Source organism: Cydia splendana, chromosome 8, assembly GCF_910591565.1.
Source record: "Cydia splendana chromosome 8, ilCydSple1.2, whole genome shotgun sequence".
Taxonomy (NCBI): Eukaryota; Metazoa; Arthropoda; class Insecta; order Lepidoptera; family Tortricidae; genus Cydia; species Cydia splendana.
In genome coordinates, this window is record NC_085967.1 from 15,160,314 (window position 1) to 15,167,264 (window position 6,951).

Genomic DNA, 6,951 nt, shown 5'->3' on the forward strand with positions numbered 1-6,951 from the left:
GTTTTCCGTAAATCAGTGGAAGATTTTGTAGGACATTCGGTGAAATTGCGCTTACGTCGCACAGAATAAATGATGACTCACGTTAGACCGGGCCGTGTCCGGGCCGGAGCTTCCGGCGCATCGTTTTCTATGGAAAGCATCACGTGATCGCCTGTCATGTCATAGAAAAGTAAGCGCCGGAAGTTCCGGCCCGGACACGGCCCGGTCTAACGTGAGTCATCCTTAAGGAACTCTATCTATCCACCAATTTTATAAAAATCGGGAAAAATTAAAAACGAGAACAAAATAAAAATGACCCAAAAATGATTACTGGATTATGGCACAGAACTTGATTATATATACAGGATCGAATTTTGGCAAGATTTTTACGAGGCTCCTAATTACTCCGAGAGGCTCCTGTTGAAAATACTCGAAAAAGTCTCAATATGTGACATTGCTGTCATATGAAAAAAAAAAAAAAAAAAGTCATTTATTGTTGCAACAAAACTTACAGCAACAAATCGAACAAAGAGAAAACAAAAAAGGTTATAGCTTACATTATAAGGTTAAAGTCCGATAGGGGATAGGGGATATGACTAGTAACTGTGACCGTGGCAGCATGGTTGCATTTTTATCGCCTGTCACTTTCACACTTACATATTTGTTAGAACGTGACAGGCATGGTGACATGCGATAAAAATGCGACCAGACTGTGATAAATAAAAAAAGTGGCGTGCCATGCAAAGTGTAAAATTTTGCGACTTGTTTCTTTATAGTCTTTTATCTTATATAATTTCATAGTGCAACAACTCACCACCGTCACAATAACAATGCTGGTCATTGGTAATATGCTACATATTATATTATTCACTTTCTGTAACTCTTTTGAAACTGGAGTTTGAGCTATGTGATTTTGCGTCCTCAATCCTACCTACTAATAACGTCACAATACAACAGGGAGAGGTCTAATAAACAAAGTTTCACGCGAATAAATAAATCATTAAAGTTTTACAACTTATGCCCCTATTTTACTTATGGAAACTCCTTCGCTTTTGGCTAATGGAATTACAAAACTTCTTCATTGAAAATCGTAAGTAGTAAATCTTCCAATGCAAGTTTTGGGAAGTAATCTAAGTCTGCTAGTACATTAAACTAATTAGTTAATTTGATGTTGATTCTCTTCTTATTTTTTTATGACTTTTAAATGATATATTGTATTGTATTGGATGTACATTTTTTTCCACATTTTACTCAACCACTACATATGTACATACTACTACATACTACTACTACATAACTACTGCATATCCTAAATCGAAATTATATTAACCCATAGCCTTCTTTTTTCTTTATTCAATTTATTTTATTCGATCGGTTAGCATCAACCGTTGTAGATAATTTTATACCTACTGTACGAGAAAAACAGTCTCAGATTTATTCATAGCACAATTATACGGTCTTCGGTCGTTCCACATTTTAAATTTTAATCGTTCGTTCGCGGACCTCGACATGATTCCTGCCACTTTCATGTTAAAACCGTTTTACAGTCAACCTTGAAACAGTCTCTAGCTGCTTAAAACATCTGGACAGGTCAATTGCAAAAACAAAACTAAAAAGTTTTAGTTTTCGCAAGCAAATATTTCTCAGCGCTAGTGTAAATTTGGTTAAGATGTTATTTGGCCACAAGATTTTTAAGTATTTGTATTATGACTACTTATCTATTCTATTTGTATTATGATTACTTAGATTCAAAATGGATAACCTGACCTGGTAAAGGTCGCGGGAGTCAGCTGGATGCGGGTGGCGCAAGACCGGTCATTGTGGCACTCTTTGGGGGAGACCTATGTCCAGCAGTAGACGTCCTCTGGCTTATATGATGATGATGATGATGATAAGACTCAAAATAATTTCTACGACGATTGTTTCAATCTAAATATCTCCCTTATAATATTGAAATTTGACTACATAATATATTGTAAGGAATAATATTGTTCATTTTTATTTTTAATAGGGTTCCATTCTAAAAAAGGTAAAAAAGGATCCCTTGTCGGGCGACTCTGTCTGGTTCTGTTATTATGTTTGCCTAGATATTTGAATTGGCTATCGCAGTTGACCACATTCTTCAAAAACACACACAGCTTTTAATAACCATCGTAAAGTTGATGTCACTCTGTTTGTTAATGTCAATCACCTTGTGGATTTAGTGCATTGTAAATTGCTACAAACTTATCTCTTGCTGTAGCAAAAATAAAAAAAGAATCCTGCTGCCATAGGATATTTCGTACATTTGCATGCTAAAAGTCAATCTCGTATGCATAATGTTCGTGGTAGTTTATTCATTAGCATGTCTTCTTGCAACTATTGTTCGTGGCGTGATGAATGAATTTATCTGACAGATTGCATCGTCATTTGCATTTGATTCAGACGGTGAGTTGATTAAAATTATGTCAGTGACGTCAGTTTAACCGCGGGGTGTGAAATTTGCATGCGCACGAGCGGTGATTGTTTTATTTGAAATTTGATGAACATCTTTTAAACATCTTGTAACTTTAGAATCTTTAGATTATGCTGTTAAGCCTATAAAACTATACATGCTACTCAGTATTTTTATTTCTATTTTCTTTCATATCTTCTTAATCAAGATCTGTAATTTGTATGTTCAGTAGAATTGTAACGACATTGAAGATTTTGTTTTATTCTGATAATGAATGAATGACAATTACATAATAAATTAAAAACATAAAATTCGAATAAAATAGTAAATTAAATTAAAATCTTGTCATTTAAGGGCCTGCGTCTCGATAGATTTACGGCATTGCCCTCAAGTCCCCAGGGTCTCTCTAGGCATCAATATACATACGTGGGAAAAATCTGTAACTTCAGGATACTGGCAGTAAATAATGGAGAAGAGAATTCCCATACTCCTTATTGCTTCGTGCTCGTAACAGTTAAAATAAACCGTCTCTGCGGCGCAAAAAAACCGCGACTCTCGTGCTGATGGTCCCTTAGCGATAGCTTTTTAAGTCACTATCTCCAGTATCACGAAATAAACAAAGTATTACTTTAACTAGGTATCTAAAAGAGATTTTCGTGATATTCGCATCGCTGTCGTAAGGAACGTTTGCTTGATTCATACCAATAACCGCAGTAACCAGTTAAATACGAGATCGAAATAATATTGACGCACGTAATACTATTTCGATCTGATTTGATCATTTCGCTATGTAATTTTGCAATACCTTCTTATTGTTTCAATTTATCTTCTCTTTTTGACAGAAATATTAGTACTACATCTATAAAAAGGTACAGGTAAGGAAAACAATCTCCATGTAAGTATCAAAAAGTGTCCGTCAAAAAACCTTAAATAGGTGGCGCTACAATTCAATAATCATTTATTTCAAATAACAAAGATTCATAATACATAGTAATACACACACATAGTAATACGCTACACACGGTCAATAACGCCTACGTCGTTAGCTACTCTAGCGCTACTCTGGTGATATTTGGAACTAATATTTACAGCTGACTGCTGGACACTTTTACAAGTGTTCTACCATTAGAGATTTCGCTCCTTTTACTCTATCCTCCATAGGCGCATCGTTTGAAATTGCAGCAATGGTACTTCAAGCGCGTTGGATCGCTCGTCTCGGCGGCACTTTATACTAGTTCATGTGAGAATAAAGACCGACCTAGTCGATAGGAATACCTTGCTGAAACAGTGTGGTCAATTAACTGGTGGCTCGGTGCTATCGGCTTCATTATCTAGTCGGGGTGCGCACGATTTTGTAGATTTGGCCGACGGAAAAAACGTAATTTGCATACTAGTTTGGCTGGAAGAGTTTAACAATGTGTTGAGAGTTAATATATAAACAGTACACATGAAACGAATAAATTCTCCGGACGCCTTTGTGTTTTGAAAAATAATAAAAATCATTAAACCCAGCGGAATTCGAACATTAATTACTTCTTCAGGTCCAGAATACGGCTGATTTTCCAATTACGTAGGGTCAAATTTCTAAGCCGACATTTTCAAGTGTCATTCGGTTGATCTACCACCTGTACCATCACGCTCCGCGATTGTTGCGCCATTTAGGGTCCTAGCTAAATTGGTTGTTCAATACTTACCCTATAGAATTTCCAATTTAGCTAGATCCCTAAACGGCATAACAATCCCGTGTGCTGACTGTACTATAAGGGTAATTTATGTGTAATGTTTTAATTTTAAATGGATGGGAAAAGTTATTGCTTCTAGTAGAAATACTTCAACTAGTTCTCCGTTTTTTTTCTCGCTTGATACTTGTCAATACTAACGAGTAGTTAGTAGTTAGTACAGTCTGTCACGTCGATTTTTCTATCTATAGCCTTTCACTATTATATTCCGTGGTTGAAAAAAAAATGTACACTAACCTGTCTGTTACCGGGGTAAGCCCGGCGCTCCTGTTGGCCGTGACGTTCTCCACTTTTCCGGTTGTCCCGGCCACTTTCAATGAACACTAGCTACGAGTATATAAGGCGTTTTAATATTAACTTAGTTATTGCGTTTAGTTCGATTCACAAGTAACGTTGATTGTGTATCTGAAACAAAGGAAGAAAATGTTACTACATACTCAGTCATGTGTAATAAAGCGTTTAATATCAATTTTTAAATTATTATCAGAAATTCAAGTTTTGTGGACATCTGAACTAAGAAATTTCAATGCCGACCAACGCACTGTGGCGCCCTTGCCCACATCGAGGGTATTGACATAAGTCAAGTAAGTCAACTAGAGTCGGACCAAGTTAAGTCTGCATGACAATATGCAATGTTGACAAAGTGTGTCAATGTCATAATTCATATCAAATTTCCGTGAAAATATGACGTTTAGAATGTCACTCCCTCACTTTGTTCTATTCAAGTGCAAAGGTAGCTTGGACCGACCGCTAGCAACACCTATCTTCTTAAGATCTCAAAGCAGGCACATTCTTATTAATTAGCATGACTCATCGGTGAGCAACTTTAGAGATTTACGGTTTATAATATAGATTGACAGCTGTCTGCAAAATCTATGATACGATTAATACTAACGGTATTTTCTACTGACGTTTAAATGTCGGCGTCGATTTTAGCTTATATCTTTAATATCAAAGAGCAACAAAAATCATACCTACTACCTATATTTTCTTCCTACTCAAGTATTGTCACTTCAAAGCCAGCAATCAGGAGTTATAGGTAGTACGTTGTAAGGCTTTTATTATTCTTACAGTTCATTGTTCTTAAAATCACTACCAAAAACTGACCAATCCCAATTACGTAGCGACCGTAGCGTGTAGCGTGCAACCCAAACAAGATGGCGTTTGACATTTGTAAAAAACAAAAAAGAAGAATGACTGAATGACACCCTTAAAAATAAACTTCTCATTGAAAATAACGACCGTCTGTTCTGCGGTTTTTTCTAATCAACTAAATACGTTTCGTGCACGCTTGAAACATATTTTTCAAAAGAATCGTTCAGAACAATGGTTGACCGCGAATATAACTAACCTCGCGCCATGTTAAGATGAATCGGTCAACAAATTCGCGTTGTACCATTGCCCTTGGAAACGAAACGTACGGTCATTTCATTCCACATATACTATACCTACTAAAAGAACCAGTATCCGATGCGATCTTCGAAAAGCGAGCAAAAGTAAGCTCTCTTCTTTTCGGAGTTAAGTTGGAATTTGTTCAATATCTGTGCAGCTGTATATTGCATTTGGTTGCCAAGCGAATGCACCGCTGCAATGAGTTAGCTAGACTGTTTGAATGTCAAACCAATGATCGGCGTCTGCCGCGCCGACGCAATAAAAGAATAATTTATTCACGTCCGCGTAAATAAGATGATGGATACACAAATTGGAAATTTGGACTGGGCTTGGCAACGGAAGCCAAATTGATTGGGCACATCGTTTAGATTGCCTTTGCTCGCTGGCGGTAAATACTTTTTTGCGTCACGAGACTCTCGAGTTTCGTTATTAATTCATTTGGGAAATATAAGCGTTTATTAAAACAATGAAAGAAGACAGATTATTAGCTTTCTCTGGATGGAAAATGTTCTCTTATTTATAATTTTTTACACAAAGTTGACATTGCACGATACGAACTAGGTGTTTCCAATGCGATGTTAAATACCTACGAGTATGCTATTGCTGAATTACTAAGCTAAATCTTTGGTCTCTTTTGTCACTTTCCACCAGCCCAGGTTTATTTGACTAGTTTTGGTGGCAGGTCATATTTGCATTATTTTGTTATATGGAAATCACTATTATTTTGATAATGGCACACCTTATTGCTAGTAGTAGTCTAGGTCACGATTCTCGTTTATTCTGAAATGCCCTTTGAAATAAAATATCGGAAGTTTAACAATCGTTTAAATACAAATCGGATAGAAAGTGTGATAGGTTGTTGATATCGGTTTATCGGTCACTGAAGTCGCAGTCTGATCCAATTCGTTTCTGGTTTAAGTTCAGAGATAGGAGACAGAGTTGCCCTACATAACAGACAGGTCGCCATATTTTAGGGTAAAACAATTTGTCACGAACTTTCAGCGTTCTCTTGGAACTAGCCAAGTAGGTCATGCAGGTCAGCTCCATCTAGTGTAAAAAATAGTTAGTGTTGGTCAATTAGGAAGTCTTACTTAGCTGCTCAAGATAGACAAGCATTTCTAAAAAAAGTAGGTACATTTATTGTTTATATATGTAGAGTCAGACCAAGAATAGTCTGCAGCGGATTTGATAGCCCACGCAGTGAAAGTGTTATTTTAAACGTCAAACTTCTATGAAATTATGACGTATAAATGACACTTGTACTGCGTGGGCTATCAAATCCGCTGCAGACTTTTTTTGGTCCGACTCTAGGAATGTTCTCTATCTCTATTACTTTACTCGTAGAGTTATGAAATTTTTCGTCGAGGGTTTTTTTTTATCCTAACTATTACTTGTATGATTTATGAC